The following is a 19,446-nucleotide window of genomic DNA, read 5'->3' as shown; positions in this document are numbered from 1 at the left end:
AAGTATGGAGGTTAGGAAGAACTTTCATAGGGTGAAGATTAAAAAAAAATAAATTGAGCACTGGAGATAGTGTGGTCACTTTAAGGCCAACATAAGATTCTGTAGTTATAAGAAAGGATGATGTCTGTTTGTCTAACGGCATCGTTGTGTCTGCCAGTCTAAACTGACATTGCAGTCCTTACATTTTATTTTCAGCACGAGGATAAATATACATATATTCTCTCATAAAGAGTGTTGTGACTTCAGGCCTTCTTGTATGTTTTATGCGCAATAGATAAGGGCCATCTACTCCTTCAAAAAGAGAAACAAGAGGTGGCATATTCATTAATAAAGCTGCCCCAAACAACGGCTTGTCAGGCTGCGAGTGGCCATGCTTAACATGTTTAACCTTTAGCTCAGAATTGGCCATCTTTGCGCTAAACTCAGCAACACAATGTCAGCCCTGTCGTAATGAAGACAGGGAAATCAATCGATTGATGAATGAAAGATTAGTCTATGGACAGAAAGCTAATTAGAGCCGTTAAGCCAGAATCAAGCGTGAACGCTGATGGATGGATTGAGATTCTATGCTTGGGATATACTTCATTTGACACCTCGAGGAGAATAACTGAAAGAATTGTGCTATTGATGTTTAATGTCGTTTTGTGTTGTAAAAGCCTACGTTAAAGAGAAAGTTGTTCTTTGTGAAGAACAGATCTTCTTAAAATCTTAGAAATGTTTATTTCAATAGACAAACTTAGTGGCCAAGTCAAGAAATACATACAAACTCTATGTTTTTAGTTTCAAACTCAAAGTTTGAGTGTAGGTATTGTATACAACCTGTGGTAGAGACATTGATGTCTTTCCATTTGTTTTAGAGATCCAATAAAGAATGTGCAGTTTTCCACAAACTCACTACGATATGACATCTTGACGCTACAAATAAGGGACCATTATGGATAACTTGACAGAACCTGACAAAGAAAAAAAAAGGTCAAGCTACCCCTTTAATGTTCAATGTTGCATCAATACACTGAATGACTGACTTGATGGCTGCCTTTGAAGGTTTTATTAACTATTTAATGGCTGAGCTGCATTTTAGAATAAGTAACTGATTCATCAGAATCATGACTGTATCCTGTACTTTGCCTATTCATCGATCATGCAAGCATTGTTTAGGCAAAACAATGTTGTGAGTAATGATACTGATGAAGCCTCATCTGCTCACAGTTGTCTGGGAAAATTGAAATATAACGCTTTACAGAGCAGATGTCTCATAAGGGCAGACTTAAGTGATTAGAATAATTGTCTTTGTGCAGATCATCTCAAACGGCAGCCACGACTGGCTGTGTGTTTCCGACTGAAAAAAAAAAAAAGGAAGAAAGTATGTGGTGGATTCCTCAGATAATTTCCCATAATCCACTATGATAAGGCCCCATGGTCCTCGTCTACCTATGCTGCATAGCAATGTGATGCACATTAGTCAATTAATAGTGTGTTAAATGACAGAGGTTCCAGTCAATTGAGTTTCTCATGGGGAAAGGGGTTGCCATTGTCCTACAATGTAAGACACAGAGAGATGAAGACAAAGACAGATGAAAGATAAAAATAGATTTCCTTTTTTTTTTTTTTTTTTTTTAAATAATGAAATAGTATTCTGGTTTGTGGTAACTCCTGTACACTTACCCTTAGTTTCACCTCTACCCAACCTTAATATTACCAATCCAGTCCTTGTACGTTGGTGATATTCAGTAACTTAGCAGCTGTGAAGAGATATAGATACAACATTTAAATAAATTTCCCCCACCCCCCATCCTCTATATACCCTGGCGGCCTCAGTCAAAGGAGGCTGAGTTCACATATCAAACTGAGATCTTTAGAGTCACGCATTCCCACCGGAGAAAGAGGGAACGGCTCCCCCTATTATGAGAGCCTCAGACGAGGTCTTGGTTCCTGACAAGGGTATTAAAATGAAATAAATCAGCCATTAAGAAGCGAGCGCTAGCAATTGAAACCCTATTAATGCGGCAGGCGGAGAGAAGTAGCCCCGGTGTGATGTGACAATGGAGCACCACAGTGCCCCTTTAATTGCATTTCGGTCTGCTTTTTATTCCAAAGGCTGGGTGCAGAGGACAGGTGTACGTGGGAAACGAGTGTTTAAGGACATTTGCTTGCACTTTAACGCGCACGTGGACACCCAAATGAACATGCTGATTTTTCTTTTTTTTATTTTCCCAGAGAATTCTGAATGTTTCAAACATCGATGATTCTCGATGGGCTAATTCTAAATCACAACCTGAAACAAGCGCCTCGACGAGAGGGTCACTCTTTCACCCGTCAGCGCCATTGTCCGTGCATCGTCGCCAGCCAGGCCCCATCAATGTTGCATTGGTCCCGTTCTCATTACCTCCGCTGTTAGAGCAGACACTGGGTGATGGATCACGGCCTCGACTGGACCTCATTTGGGTGATGAATCGCCGGTATTCCGCTGTGAAGTGTGGAGGTGATTATATGTGGACACAAAGACAAACACAAACATTCACTCAAAGCGGAAGACATCAGATAAGTTCTCTGCATATGGTTCCTACTTTATTTTACCATAGATGTGGAGTATTTATTCTGAGAGATGAAAGGAGAGAGTAGAATGCCTTTTTTTTTTTCTTTTAAAAGGATCCACAAACAGTTTTAAGTGTAGTTTGGAGTAAAACAAAAACTTACTTTTTTGCAGAATTCCGACTCCTTTTTTAATATATTTTTTATTTATTTAATAGGAAAAGAGAGGAAGTGACATAAAATGCATTTTACACTTCAAGATAGTGTCCAACATCATACAGATGTAATGCAAATGAATCAAAGTCCACTCTAAAAGTTGTGTATATCGACTTCAAATTAAAAACACATAATAAACTCCCTAATATTTTTCACCCTTTCCAACACACAGTTTTCTTGAGTTTTCTGGTCGTTTTATGACACTAGAATAAAACACTCCAGTTGCTTGGTTTTATTTACTGAAGTTAGTTTGCAATTAACATTTGAGGTAAATGACTTTGTCACAGTTTCTCTGACATCCTGGCTTATTTATATCAGCTACATTTTTATAATACCTGGAGTAACATGAATTGGATTACTCAAAATTAAAAGTGGGTCAAATAAAAACTGGTTTTGATTACTGATTTTGGTGCTGTTTGCATTCTACGCCAAGAACTTTGGGTCTTATCTAAAATCTAGAAATGAATTATCTAGAGTCTTATAAACAGAGATGCATTCAATTGTCTACAAAGTTCCAGGTTTTGAATGAAATCAAGGCACCTCAACAAGCATGGTGTTGGTTTATCCGTTTATACACGAGAATGTTGAAAAAGTTTAATAGTTTTGATGTATTTAATGAGTAGAAAAAGTATGAAGATTTTCTTAGTGACCTGCTGACCACCAATTAGAACCAATTAGGGCGAAATTGGCCGATTTCAGTGTCTCGCTGATAAACTGGTGCATCTCTGGCTGAAAGAAATTAAAATAAAATGGACAACGCAGGTTGCTTCCCTCATTTTTTTAAGGACAAAACTGTAGCAAAGAAACATGCAGGACATGGCAAACCATACAGATTACAACACGGCTACGTCTGATCATAGTAAAAAGCAGCAAGACTCTGAACACCTCAATGGTTTATTGAAGACTGCGACCAATGGAGGGAGAAATGTGTCAGTAATAAGCAGTGAACACATAAAACAAGACAAAAACTTTCTATCTTGCGTTTTGTTAACAAATAGAATGAATGAATTCAAAAATTTAGGAAACAAATGGATTGTCTGTGATTGATTTATGCACCGTCTTTTTTGCTTTTAATTGTGTTATTTACTTGTTCACCATGACAGGGTGTGCCACAGGAAAATAAATGAAGGCATCCTGGAGAGGTGTTAGTGCTTATTTGAAATTTCGTCAGGAGCACTCTTTCACCTGTCACTGGTTATTGATATATTCATTAGAGTGCCCTATTCTCTTTTGCTGGTATCAGTTTCTCTTGACAGTAGCACTGTTGACAACATCACTCAATGAATCACTTTACAATTATGATTGTTGATGGCCCATGACACAAACTTGGAGGGGATGTCATTATGTGAACATTAAAGTGATACACAGGGATGCTGGGATGGAAGACCTGGCTGCTGCTACCCCACTCACCCCCCACTCCCACACCCAACCACCCCCCACCACCAGAACAAGGCCCTCTCTTGTGCAGCATTATCCCTCAGTGCAATGCTGTAACACTTTATTCAGGGGACACTCAGTCAACGGAAAAACAATAAAAATGTCTTTGCACTGCAGTCTTCACATATGAGCAAATGCATTTGCACACTAGAGTTAGCTTAGCCTGCATCGCAAATGATCTTGTGATGTTGATTTTCTCCCTTCTGCTAATAAGTAAAGACTTTCACATCGAACGTTATGAGGGTTATGTTTTCTGACGCATTGTGAGAAATCGTCAAGTGGGCGGCTCGTGCGTTCACGCGTCGGCAGTAAAACGCGTTCCTGTGTGTTCTGAACCGATCTCTCCACAATCAGTTGGGGCCAAAAGCAGGAAATCAACACTTTTTTTTTCTTTAATCTTAAAGGGAACAAGTCGATATAATTTTCATAACATCAGCCCATTCAAAGTTAAATGTTGCATAGTTTTGACTCTTGTTACTTTTTTTTGCAAGCTTTGAATTCTGCATTTTGCAGGGAATTCAAATGCTCCTAAAATTTGGAGATGAGGTTATGATAATAAATGTTTAATTATAAACACAGTGAAAGAATTATGAAAAAAACAAACAAAACTGTTGTTGCAGTTTAGGAATTATAGGAATGTTGTGTCAGTCTTGCCAAACGGAAAGTTTTCTATTCACAACAAAACTGCAATCCGTAGGTTTAACGCTGCCTTAATCTTCTCATCAACAAAAATAAAAAAAAAGACATTTGAAAGACATTTAACACACTAAGAGGAATGATATATAGGAGATCTATTGACATATTTGCAAGGCGAATTAAGAGGAAAGTAACTTAATGTTCACAGGTAATACAGTGGTATAATGGCTGATGGGGTGATTTTGTTGTTTTGAGACATCTTATAAATCTTAATATGTAAAATACGTTGCTACATTAAACAAATTTTTAAAATCAAAATTAATAACACGACCAATTAACCAATGTTAACAAGGTGCGAGTTGACCATTTTTGTCCCATACATAGAGTATGGATCCAATATTTATCCACAACAACAAAAACTCATTGAGATTAAAACCCATTTTTCAGTAGTGATGGGCAGAGGCAGAAAATAAAACTTCAGCTCTTCCTGCAGGAGAGTTTTACTTCATCATCGTCTAGTAACACGCAGTGTTGTGTGTACGGTTTCATGTTGCTGCAATACTGTAAAAATTGTGCAACATCATTCTGAATCCTGTCCTTTTCTGAGTTCTCATGTTTGTTTTTAATTTCCACTTCCACAGCCCACAATAATGTTGGCACAGTCACAGGCCACAAGCAAAACTCTGCAAGCATTTGGCCCAGATCCAGTGTAAATCTATCACCTGCACAACATTGTTCTCACAATGTGCCTTTAGTGGATAGGGAGTGTAGAAGTGGAACAAAGACTCTACACAAGTTAGGTTAATCTGTTTTGAAACACGAATATTTCCTTCAATCTATATCGTCTACTTTTCTTTCACTTAGCAGTTTGCCGCATCTCCCATAATTACGCGCCAAGCACAGACTTGTCGTAATCAGTTCGGTTTTGTAAGTAAGACGGAGTGGAGAGGTTTTCCCACTCGCCGAGCGTGGCTTTTCAAGTGCAATGACTTCTGCTGCATGTTAAAGCTACTATCAGCGAGGAAATTGGCTTCTCTTCCTCTTCTGTGATCTCCATAACCACAAAATGGTGACTAGAGTCTAAAGGGAAGCTTTTTGATTCTAAGGAACCACATTTGTGCCAGCACTTGGCCAGCCATCCCCACCGCTGGTGTACAGTTTCCAGTTTCCCATAATAACAGCATGAGGTAAGAAGGGCTCTTCAAACCAACTCTGCTGATAGTCGATGTGCTGACCTGAAACCAGGATGAAATATCGCATTCAGCGGGGAAATATCCATGTATGTAAACATAATCAGTGTTGTTGAAATATTCACAGGATGAAAAGTTGAGTTCTTGTGGTCGGTGTGTGATCTCTCTATGGGGTCTGCATATTTTGTCCTGAAATTGCTGCCAGTAAATGTGTACCCCGTTGAGAGATAAGGCTCTCATCTCCTTTTCACATTGCTCTCTTTATTCCCAGTACTCTATCTGTTCGCGCACACACACACACACACACACACGCACACACACACACTCACACACAGAAAAAAAAAAAAAACAACACACACACACATGTGGCTGGCCTTGTTGCCATAGCAGGCTAACGGGGTTGCAGCACTGGCAGATTTGATTGCCTTCCTTGCGTTGAAGTGAAGAAAAGGAGACAGCACCAAATGAAACACCATCCATCTTAATGAAACACAATTATTTTCCACTTATTAATCATTGAAAAATCAATATCCCTGTTCTTGGCCCAGTGTCGGCCTGATTTGTCATTTGGGGGCGAGTTGTTATGTATCATCTTCTGGGCCGAGGACAGTCATGGGTTCAGTCACCTGTGTCCTTTAGGAGGAACAGGACGTGAGGGAGGAGAGGAGAGCAGCAGAAGGTATGGACCGAGACAAAGTTCAGACAAAAATGTTGGGGACTTGTAAGTGAAAAGTAAAATGAGGGTGGGAGGGGGAGAGAAAAAGCAAATAAATGAGTGAAACAAAAAAAAAAGACTGAAAAGGAATGGAAGGCTGTTCATTATGCTTCCTTGCTGCTCACTGAGACAAATGGGAACTCATTAGTGGCTGTTGGTGATTGTGTGTTTCTTCACAGATCAATTTACTAAACACATTGTTTAATGGGTCATTATTAAAGTCTAACGCCTGGCATTGACTGGGATGAAGAATGCAAAAGGGGAAAATGAAGGTTTTGTGATTACATGTGCTATTTGTTATATTAAACTGATTTGAAAAATATGCGTGGGCAATATTTGTCAGGAGATTGCGTAGCTTAACTATCCAAACATAGCGTTGCACTGAAAAGCAGCATGAAATAACACACTTCTTTTTTTTTTTTTACATGGTTTATTTTTAATCCCTTTTATTTCTAATTAGCATAACATTTATACATATGTGCTAATACCCACGTGTTATACTGATATCTACACACTAATGGGTCCTTAACCTCAGTGTTGTTCAGATCCATGAAGTATTTGGAAAAGTCTTCTGTAAGTCACAAAAGTATGGTATACACCAATTTGCTTCAGGACGTCACTGCAGATTACTGAATTTGCAATCTGTGAAATTTTAAAGTTAAGATCAGTGGTCGGTCTCACTTTACCTTAAGAAATATTAGTTGTTGACATAAACAGTGCATTTACATACATGTGATTTAGCACTGAATGACACAATTTTTTATCAAAATATGAAATCTCTTACCATTGGGATTAAGGTAAGCTATTACACATAAGTGGAGATTTATAGGTCAGATATCTTTGGAGTAATTTAGGCATAAATCCTAGCAACTTTGCGGTACTGCATTGTCCCTTCCTGTTATCTACTGACACTGCACTCTCTCTTGCAGCCTGAATAAAACATAGCTGTCTCAACATGCTGTATGAAATGGTTTCTTCTTTAAAAAAAAAAACTCCGTATATCTTTAATGTTATACTGAAACACCTCAGATACCGGAAAAAAGGAAAAACTGAGTCCTTCTCCATAAAGAACAATGTTGTCTGTACAATCTGTGGCAATTATTGTGCTGCGTTCACTGTTTAGATTATTTTATTTATTTTTTTTTACCAGTTACTGGCCCTGGCCGTTCAAACAGAAAATCTGCTGATTTTAATCATAAGTTCCTTCCCCACTTCATTAATAAAAAAGTCATGCATTAAAGTGAATAGACAAGCATCTTCATCAATCACAAGTTACTTCCCCAAACTCTCAAATTTTGAAAAAAAAAAAAAAAAAAAAAGTAGAAAAAGAATGTCATGTGCATCGTTCTTATTTTTCTCCTCGGTGAAGGACTGAAATCCATCAATCTGCCATTCATCAATTTTATCGCTCGCTGTCTCCTCCTCGGCCACCTCTAAGGCCCAAAAGGAAAGCTTTTGGTGCTATTCTGAAAAATTGTCTTGAGAAAAAAATAATGATTCCAAACAGCTCAACCCTTTGTTTTTGCTCTCAATAAAGCCAACGACAAGGCCGGCGCTTGATGAACGAGCATCGTGGGCGCCCGGGTGTGCGGCTACGGAGCATAAGCCGAGCCATGTTTCATGACAAACAGTGTTCTTTACAGTCGCCACGCCACCTAGATGAGGATATAATGTTCTGCAGCACATAACTGCTCCGGGTCAGCACAATATTAACAATATCGACGGGGTGTAGGGATGCATTACAAGCCCCAGAAACTGGACACGGACGTGAAGAGGTGGAAGAGGGGCGTATGTGCCATGTCAGCAGTGGCAGAAAGTCCACATTCCCTCAAGTCTGTGAAATTATCACCATGCAAGGAAAGAAAAACAAAAGAAGATAAAGGAGCATCAAACTCTTGCATCGACTTTCCATCTGTATTGTTTGTGCTTTCTATTGAATCAGTTTTCTCTTTCAGCAAAATGCTTTGGAAACGTCATCTCTAAGAAAAACGAAGCCTCTGAAACATAAGTTTTATATCCATATCCACAAGGCCACGGCAATTACTTAGTGCTAGTGCTGGGTGATACTCCTAAAAAAATTATCACAATATAATCCTTTAATATCAGTTATTATTGATGATTACTGATTTGTTTTGTTTTTTTGTTCTAAATATCCAAAATACAGATGTGACCTTTCCTCTTTGATCCACAATTTCCTCTTGAGATGTTGTACTCATCTCATCCTTTGACTCCACCCCAATCTTTTTTGTTGTTAGATGTTTTGCCCCATATAACCGATTAACTTGCTCCTACATACTCAGCTTGATGTCACGGTAAGCGATTACACACAGAAGCTGATGTTTATGAATGCTAGCTACATGAGTCGGTGATGCTGCCGTAAGTTTAAAATGTAATAATTGTCTTTAAAATATTAGTAACATTCTGATATACTCCTAATGTAAATAATTCTTGAAATAATTGATAAAGCTGCTTTAACTGCTTTTCTTATAAAACATGATTTTGTTCTTGAAGAGAAGTTGGAATCGACTGAAATCAATAATCAAAGCTGGGAATGAAAATCAGCCAGATCTATTCAAAGATTGAGATTACCATTATATATATAAAAAAGGGTCTTTTATGTCACTGTTACCGAGTTGAAAAGGATGATTAAACATTCACAATTTCATGAAGTCATATTCCTTAAAGCTCAGCTTCTGATTTTACACTTGCTTTTATCTTGTGTCTGCAACCAGCCGCGCTCGACATATCAAAGGCTCATCAAACGGCTTCCTTCGCAGAGAATAGATACCTGCACTCCCAGTTGTCACACACGAGTATTGTGGCTCTGAGAGCTGAGCTTTGGATGCCGCTTGTGTCACCGAGGGACAGCAATCTGTGAGTGTCACAAAGTGCCCAAATAATGTATAAGGGTGAAGGGAGTTGCTGAGGTTCCTTAAATATTAATGTTGTTGAACTGCAGTCCATCTCCACCGTGACACAGCGCTGAAAGAAAATCACTCGCCCTTTCAATAAGATAAAACACACTGTAGACATACCGCTATCCATACGACTCTATATATGGATAGATGAATTATGAAATCTCTCATGAAGACGCCGGCGCTGATTGACACTTTGCTGCTGGAGATTTACGAGGAAGGTAGAAGCAAGAGGCCAGAGGCTTTGCGGCGTGTGATCCGTGCCACTTTTGTTGATTGTAATTTCTTATTTGTTCCATGTTGCAAACTAGGACTCTATCCACACTAACACAGGTACTTTGCCCAACAGAAGTTAAGATTCTTGAAAACTAAATCTGAAATCTGTCTCACTTTGTCACAATGAAACTTCAAATGTGAACTCAAGAACACAGTGAGCACGAGAAAAATCTAAACTTACAAAATAAAACCTTCAGCTATGATAGTTTTTGAATTTCACTGGCGGGTTGTTTTTGTCCTAGTTCGACGTCCAAGTCGACTTGTGTATTTAGTTTTAGTCTATATATTTTGTTATGAAGTGCTATACAGAACACTAAGAACCAATTATAACGTTGAAAAATAAAATTCAAAATGAAAAACCAATCAAATCAGAGGTAATAATCAGAATTTTAAAAAAAAGGATAAAACTTTTCAAGTAAGCAGAACAGAAGAAGCTGCAGCTATAAATGTTTCACTGGTACTTCGGATAATTGTACTAAACCGTTTGCACTTGATGTGCTGTGCAGCTGGAGAAAAATACATTGCAACCTCTTTTTATATTTCTAATAGCATTTAGCACCATCAGCAACTTGTAAATTTCTCAAGTTTTCCAGCTCGCGATGAGAACCCATTCACCTCGGATGTGATGTCATTTCCAAATCCGAGCTCAAAATTCCAGAAAAAGCAAGAAAAGCACAATTAGTCTGGTGTGGTTTAACCGTGATATTTATCTATTTATTTTTTCTTAATTTTATAGTCGTAGGAAAGTTTGGAGTTTACGTTTCGTCTGATCAGATTTCTTTGAAAATAAAAATTATGTTTTGGTTTATTATTCAGCCACATGTGTGCAGTAATGTGTATTTGAGTTCCCCTAGCCCTTTTTTTTGGTAACTTGCCATTTTAAATGTCAAATTAATGAGCCTACTCTAAACCGAGTGTTCCTTCTGAAGGAAACTATTAATTTGTGGTGTTAGCCTGTAAAAAATTTTTTCTCCCATTTGCCTCTTTTTTTTAAACACAGCTTGTCACAGTGGCCGGCTTCAGCTTGCTTAACCAAGTGTGGAACCCTGTTTTTATCGTGGCGCTCTTCCAGAGCCCCTGGGTCCCCTTACCACATTGACCAGATGAAAGGCCTTCCCCAGATGTTTACAGCCTGTGAAAGTGGCAGGGAGCTGGTGTCGGATGCTGGCACAGCGTGCCAACAGACAGAAAACAAGCCAGTAAAGCCCCACGCTGTATATGTAGCACTGAGGGGGGAAAAGAGAAAAAAAAAAAAAAGGAGGGAAGAAACCGGGTGGAAGGGTCATAAAATTTGAAGAGCAAGTATGATGTATGCTGTAATTCACCAGTGAGGTTTACTTTCTTATGTCGCCACCAGTGATGCAGAAAATAATAATAATTTTTTTTAAAAAAAGTCCACCAATTTGCAACATATCGGGTCACAACTATCAGAGCAGTAAGCTTGACCTCAGATAGCCAGATGGCGCTCGCAGTGGCATCGCTGCTCACGGGGCACTGATCTCCACCGCTCTGAAAATGTGGCTCTTTTTGTATATGTGTGACGTTGAAAATATGTCTAGGTGGCCAGGTTGAATCCTACAATTCCAGTAACATCACATTTTCTTTGTAAACTGTATTTTAAAGAAGCAGAAGCTGAAAAAAGTTTTGAATAATAATAATGGAGAAAAGAAAATCTTGAAATAAAATACATTTTTTTATTTTATAAGAAAACTTTAACTATTGGTCACTAAAAAGAATCCAGTAAGGGGAAAAAGCACCAATAGAGAACAAATTTTTTCCAATAAACTGCAAATATTACATGAAATATAGCAATTGTAAAAAGAAAAAAAAAAACAATCTTGATCATGTTTTTTTTTGTTGTTTTGTTTTCATTCTGAGGAAGAATTAGAAACAAGCAAGAGGTTTCTACCTTTATTAACCTCAAAACCACTGACCTGATCTTTTGTTTGAATACTTGAGTGCAGTTTGGCCTCGGGGTACTTTTTGTTAAGCATGGAATTATGTAGATTTCCCCTCATTATTGCACTTCTGTGTGCGGTGTGCACTGGGATGCTAATAAACGAATGAATAATTGGTCTTAAGAAAGATGACTAGGATCTGAAAGCCTCTGCACCTCTCGGCTTGTCTGCGGCAACCCCAATTAGGCGGCCGCCCTAAATGAATGCGTTGTGTGTTTGAGGAACCAGGCCGTCTCGTGACTTAATCTGGATTGAGCAGAGCGGTCCTTTATTAGGTTACGCGCGGCCGCAATGTGTCTTGTCACTTTCCAGAGACAGCGGGCGATAAAATGCGATAAACGGAATTAGATTGTCATTGATGAGTCAGTAAGATCGCGAGAACAACAGATCGATGCCCGAATCACCGAGCAATATCTGAGGACGCAGACGGCGGATAAATAAACAGATGGAATTCAGCGGGGAAAGTTTGAGCTCACATCGGCCTCCGTCTGCCTCTCCAACACACACGTGGAAAAACACACGCGCACACACACACACACACACACAAACACAAACAGGTCTTTTCTCACACTTTAGCTTGAAGCGATCTCACAACGCTGAGCAACACAGAGTCAGTGAGAAAGGGGGGAGAGAAAGGAGCCAAACCAATTCCAATACAGCACTAATGGGCCACATCATGCCAATACAATAAATAATGGCCCTTTCAGCTCAGTCAATAGTGAGTAAATGAAAATTTAACCTTTCATTAAATGTGGTTGTATTATTTCCCCCACTTGCTTCCCGACTCTATCTCCCTCCGACACTGTATTTCCATCTTGTACAAGGAACACTGTGCAAATGTTATGATGTAGGGCCTTGCGCTGGTGTTAAGTGGTGTATTCTAATATAGTTTACAACTCGGTCTACATAAGAGTAAAATCTATATATCAGAGGCAAGTTTTGTTTTGTGCAATGAATAAATTGCAATGTACAATTGTGTCAATTTGATCAAATAACAACAAAGACCGATAATGAGTTTAGGAGAAATGTAAAAGTACGACAAAAAAAAAAAAGCTAGCGCAAGCTACCCCTGCTAATTCACCTGTTCTTAAATCTCTGCTGATTTCAGAATGCTGCGTAGTTTCCATCACGGGGAGAGGAGGTGATTGGTCTCTAGGCATTTTGTCTGTGTTTTCTGCTAGACGAAAAGGCTCTGGGCCCATTCTCCGCTGCAGCCAACCTGCCCTCTTAATTAATTAGCGCTAGCAGGAACCGCTGCACTGGGGACAGCACGGCCCTCCAGAGGACTGGACAAGGTGATAATGTCCTAAAGGGGAGACCAAGTCCTCTGTGCTTTGCTAGCTAGCGAATGCTACTGCGTATGAAATACAGAGAGGCAATCAGGGTGGAGAATTTTAGTAAAACAAAATTTTTAAAAATGAAATTAGGACAGAAATCTCAGTAGAATGAATCTTTAAAAAAATAAACTTTTTAATATGGATTCATTATTTTTAACCATGAAATTGTTTTAAAATGCTATATAAAGGCTCTTTGGATGCTCAATGGCCTTGTGGTTCCTCTTGTGATTCTCGATCACAAATATTTTGAAACAGAAATAATGAAATGTGAACTAAGTATGGAAAAAAAACAAATATCTGGTAAAGAATCAAACATCTACAGCTGTCTCCCTACTCAAAGTCTCTTCCCTTTCTTTGTATTGACAGAATCTTAAAAAACAACTCATTGGCGACAGCATTAACTTTCTGATAATTACAGTCACAGTTTCTGTAGATGATTTTGGTGCAGCTCTGCTGTGGTAATGGATCCTGGAGTCCATTATAAACTAACCTGTATGTTGGAGTGACACCGATTACTATGGAGATCCTAGTAGTTCAGCTCTCAGCGTGGTATTCCCAAGGCCTGGCCCAGTACTTGGTAATCTTCAGTCTACAAGGTCCGAACAGAGAAATTGTGAATTTTATCAATAGCTTTTTTTAATCAAAACTTTATTTTCTTCTTTCAACTGAAACTTTGTGAGCATTTAAAGGAGCAGTTGTGGGCAGACAGATTAAGGCCTTCCTGAGTAACTTCCACTGCTTCCATCTTCTGGCTGTCATCAACCTTTAGCTATAGCCCATCCTTGCTGAGGTCATATACTGTGTGGCTGACTAATGTCCCTTTTGTCCCACATGCCTTTCTTGCATCCACAGCTTTCTGCGTGGATCTCATCTGTTTAGTCCTTTGACATTTTCTTTCTGGAGCGTATTGTGTATTGCACTAATACAGTGAATGCCAGTACAGCCAAAAATGCTCCTTTGTTAACTTCAAAACAAGTTACATGTCAAGTGCATCAAACTCGAGGCTTTTGTTTTGTTAGAACTGTTTTGCTTGAAGAACAATTAATCATGTAATGCACCTTCTTTATTGATTTAGACTGACGAAAATAGGACATGCGATGCTATGAATGCATAATATTCACATGCATTCTTATTGCGATGCCAATAAGAATGCATGCAATGTCAATAGCAAAGACGATTACTCTGAACTGAAAGTTCAGCCGAGTGTCGTGCATCATATTACAATGCATATTTACATTGAGATGAGTCTTCAACACCTCAAACAGTCTTTTTTGTTGCACAAGTACACACAATGCTGTGAGCGACGCAGGATAAACGATGAGATGAGATTAAAATTCCCTTATTCATCCCAATAGCAGCATTCAGAATGGATACTGTGTGCTTCTCTTAGATTATGGAGCCCTAAACAGTACATGCATTTGAAGTTGTTACTTGAACTTTTTTACATGGATCCTAATGACCGAGGTACTCTTACCAAGTGTAAGGAGCGATCCCTCCTACTTTTGTTTGTGTGTGTCCCTTAGTGCATGTGTGCAAACTTCACTCTCTTTTTCTCTGTGTCTCCAATAATGAGCATGTGCACCTTTTCTGCCCGGGGCCTTCATACACAATTTAGCCAGAAAGCCATAGCTGATCATGATTTAGCTTTTGACACAGCTCGCCCTGAGGCAGGGGGGGACTAATACAGATATCTGACTCCCGGACCGCGATGGAGCGAAGGAGAGAGAGAAAGTGAGAGGCCTTTTATTGACTAAATGATAAAGAGGTTGGTAATGATAAATAACAGTCATTTTATTGCAGAATTCCCAGAAAAGACACATTCCCCACAATATATAAAAGGAGAAATAATAGACAGGGAAGTTTCTCACCGTAGTCTCGGTGCACTCACTCCCCGAGAAGTCGCCCATTGTTAAACTCCCAATGTTCCTCAGCTGGGTTGGAGGTCACAAATTGTGTTAGAGGGACCTGCTGCTATGAATACTACATAAGAGTGATGCAGAGTGGCAGAGTCATCCCTGTCTCTGGAACTACGAGGACCCGAGCAAGACTGAGCCGGCGTTGCCTATAGGCATCGCTCACTCACAATCTCCACTCTGTGGTTCTCTCTCCTCCTTAGTGCACTTAATCTCTCTCTCTCTCTCTTTCCAGCGTTCATCTCCCTCTCCTTTTCATTTGCTCCCTTTTTCTCTGCTCTATCGTCGCACCGTTTGGGCACAGCAGCGGAGTACCGAAGAAGGATGTTGCCGCTGCTTTTTTTTTCTTCTCCCTCTCTCTCTGTCGCCACCATGTCTCAAGGCCACAGCTACCAGTAATACTAATGGGTGGCACATGCTTACATTAATGTAATATCTAAGGGGCAATTCCTCTGTTTTAGTGCATAACAGAGAAAAATATAGCTTGTGTACACAGAGCAACTTCCCTACTACCTGTTATACGTGATAACTGAAAAGCCTGTGCTGGTGTAAATATTAAACAGGGCCTAAGTGGATTAAATGAGGGAACATAAATTTCACGATGCCCAACCACTCATGATGTATGCATGCAAACAGATTAGAGGAGTGGAAAGGTATTGCATAGTAGTCATTGTGTTTTAACCAGAAACAATTATTTAATCCTAGTAGATTGTAATTTTTTAAGCAACCACACACAATGTGGCTTGAAAAAAAAAATCACAAATGTCATCAAACTATATGGAGCAAAATGTTCACATACTAATGTCATGGTAGTATTCAAACTTTTTTTTATCTTTATTTAGGAATCCCTAAACTTAGAAAATGTCGCCAAAAGTTTAGATCAGAAACTTTCAATATGTTTCAGAGGTTTTTTTATCTTTACATCTACATTATGTAAAGGGCATGCTCTCCTTGAACATCATGACTATTTTGCACCTTCAGCTCTATTTTTCACCAGTTTTTTAAAAACCATTTTCCATAGGTTCCCCATATTATTTAGATTTAGAGAGTTTCCTAGACACAATTTCACACTTGCGATATTTTGAGCTCTGCTTCACCAAGTTTAAAAAAATGCTCGTCTTCATCAACATATGTGTGGATTGCTGGAAGAGGTACTTAGGCAAATAATTTTCCAACTCTTCCAATTAAAAATAGGCTTCATAAGAGGTTATGGCTCTGCACCAGCCTTCAGGTGTCCATCTCTAGCTTAGATGTACAAGAACTGACTTGGATGAAATTGGAAACTATGAATGCCCTTTCTACATTGAAACGTCGGTTTAAAAATAATTCATGCCTGTGCTCATGAATTGCCTGAATACTTAAATGAAGTTAGCTGACAATTTCACACCAGGAAAAATAATACAACAAACATTTTTGACTTATTAAACATCCATCCATCCATCCATTTTCTTGCACCCTTTTTCCCTCAATGGGGTCGGGAGGGGTGCTGGTGCCTATCTCCAGCAAGTGTTTCGGGCGAGAGGCGGGGTACACCCTGGACAGGTCGCCAGTCTGTCGCAGGGCAACACAGAGACACACAGGAAACACAACCATGCACACACACACTCACACCTCGGGGCAATTTGGAGAGGCCAATTAACCTAACAGTCATGTTTTTGGACTGTGGGAGGAAACCGGAGTACCCGGAGAAAACCCACGCACGCACAGGGAGAACATGCAAACTCCATGCAGAGGGACCCCAGGCCGGGAATCGAACCCAGAACCTTCTTGCTGCAAGGCAACAGCTCTACCAACTGCGCCACTGTGCAGCCCCTTATTAAACATCTTACAACTATTTAACATCACCTTATACAACAGGGAACCATGTCAGATGTTTTAACAAAAAATGGTCAAAAGACTCCAAATTACATTTGTGTTCTTGACCTCGTAACAGTTTGTGGTAGCAAAAGTGCAACTCTGTTTTGGACTAATGGATATTGCTCTTCCTCTATAGGGAAGAAAAAAATGCAACAGCGTGCTTTATTAATACATTTAATCAGTGAAGAGAAGTTGGAGAAGGTATTTATTCCTCAAATCACAAATGATGTCTCTGGCCTTATCGAGCAAAGCCATCTTATGGGACGGCCCGAACTGTGTTGGTGTGAGGAACTGGTGGCAGTTAGCGTGCATTTGCCTGAGGATACCTCTCCGGTTCTTGGATACTGAGTGGAGAGTGGCCCAGAAATGAGCAGTCAAATCCAATTAAATTACTCAAATTAAATTGTACAATGGTTATGGAATACCTGATCGAATTACTCACATTCAGGGGATTTCGACAGCAACCAATTAGTTCAAAGTATAAAGTTCACATGTTCAAATTAACACCAAGCGAAGACAGAGCCTTTATTTGAGAGAAATGATACATCATAATTACATCATGATGGGGAAAAAAAAAAAAAAAATCACAAATTGTGGAGCACACATTTAATAAGAAAATGGAAATGGTTAATAGGTCTTGATAAGACAAATATAGCCCTGTCATTGGTGCTGCATGACTAGGTTGACTAAATTAAAGAGGAACATTTTTATTGTTTCAACAGAGCTTAAAGACCGACTGCTGCATATTTAAAAATGAGGATTTAGAAAGAGTTTGTGTTGTAAAATGCACAATTAAAACCAAAATGAGAGATAACGTAGAAAAAAAATGAGACAAATGTTATTGGTAATTTCTTTGGTCTTTTCATGAAGTTGTTCTGGCACTTTAGAGACTAATTTTGTAGTGGTCAAATTAGACCCATTTCCATTTATTTTGCAATGACAGAATTTTTCACAGATTGTGGCTTAATTGTAAGAGGGACATCCTGACCTTTTTTACATTTTAAATTAAGCTTTCCAAGGTGCCTTTCCAAGGTGAAATATGTGAGTAATGAGACACAAAATCAGCCTGTTAATTGACTTTCAGCAAATTTAGATCCACTAGACCAACGTATACATTTCCCTCTTTTAAAAGTGAACCATTTTGGCTAATAAAGTTATTAATCTTGCCCATACAGTAATTATCTCTGCAATTATGCTGTAATTGCACATACATCAAGGCCACCTCATGCAGTGGGCAGCCTTGAGCTTGGCACTGATGATTTTCTTCATTGCATGTAATGACATTGCTCATCGTTACTGAAACACTTTTTTTTTTCAACCTTCAATGTACACTTTGTCAGACTTAAACATAAAAGCCACGTTCACAATATGACCAAAAATACCTTCTTACAGACTTAAAGTTCCTTATGACAGAGATAATTAACACTTGTTGCTACGGTGGCTGATACGAGCATCCCTGCCTGCATGGACAGCACAGAGCCTCAGAAGCACCATAAATGCTGTAACATGATAATGCCGCTTTAATTACCCCTTGGTCAGCCCACTTACAAACCTATTGCTGCTGCAGTCAATATCCCAAAAGATCCATTCATGCCTCGGCTGATGGTTGACTTGGGAGCTTTTGCTGAGTGCTTTAGCCTAATTGATATCCTTATTTAGCAATGAGCCAGTGGGAGTCGGAGGGGAGTTAAATGGAGCAGTTTACCAGGCGGCGAGCACGCTCAACCACATCCCCGACATCAACACCGTGCCTTGCTGCAGCCACTTCACTTGTGATTTCAAATTGATTAACACACTTCAGTTTTGTAGTCAAAAATGTTTTAGATTTTTTTATCATCGTTTTGGTTGTTTAAATATGATATCTAATAAATGTAGGCACTTTGTTTTAAACCTAATACTGAGAGCTAATTGCGCAAACGTCAGAATCAGGTTCGCATGCTGAAGGGACAGATCGGTGTTTGCTCGGGTCCCGTTCATGCACTGTGGAACAAAGGCGTCATTGTACCACACCAAGCAGACTGGACTTCCCAATTTTCACACCTTGTTTCCCATTTTTAAAGAAAACACACAGTGCAGTGTGACGGTGACGCTTGCAAACACGTTCAACGTAATATTGAAAACAATTTTAAAGGCATTGTTTCCAACATAACACAAACAACAGGTAGATCCCTACCCTGGAACCAGCAGCTGCAGAACAATGCATATCCAACAGGTCAAACAAAGCCAGCGGGAGCAATGGGAAAATCAGATTCTTCTTTTAAACTGGGTTTGTAGGTCTCTCCCTCCTGCCAGTCTCCCCAGATATGTCTCCCTTAACAGCTCAAAGTAATTAGCAACAACCACATGCCAAAGGTAGGGTAGCTACTGTACACAGATTAGGCAGAGCCTATCTTTAATTTCAGACATTAAGATGCTCTGTGGGGGCTTGAGTAGAGCTGGGAGCTATAAGGTAGGCACCCGGGCT

General features: G+C 39.4%; 1 long non-coding RNA gene across 1 annotated transcript; it reads right to left on the bottom strand.

Moving 5' to 3' along the window:
* Positions 1-2,193: 2,193 nt before the first annotated feature.
* LOC103482504 (uncharacterized) lies at positions 2,194-15,754 on the bottom strand. The gene is made up of 3 exons (XR_536482.2): positions 15,081-15,754; positions 13,703-13,801; positions 2,194-2,467 (listed from the first exon to the last, which is right to left on the bottom strand). It is a non-coding gene; the product is annotated as an uncharacterized LOC103482504 (long non-coding RNA).
* Positions 15,755-19,446: the final 3,692 nt, after the last annotated feature.

This window comes from Poecilia reticulata, chromosome 20, assembly GCF_904066995.2.
Source record: "Poecilia reticulata chromosome 20, P_reticulata-male-v2, whole genome shotgun sequence".
Lineage (NCBI taxonomy): Eukaryota > Metazoa > Chordata > Actinopteri > Cyprinodontiformes > Poeciliidae > Poecilia > Poecilia reticulata.
Note: the sequence above shows the minus strand (reverse complement) of the source record. Positions and strands in the feature narration are given on the sequence as shown.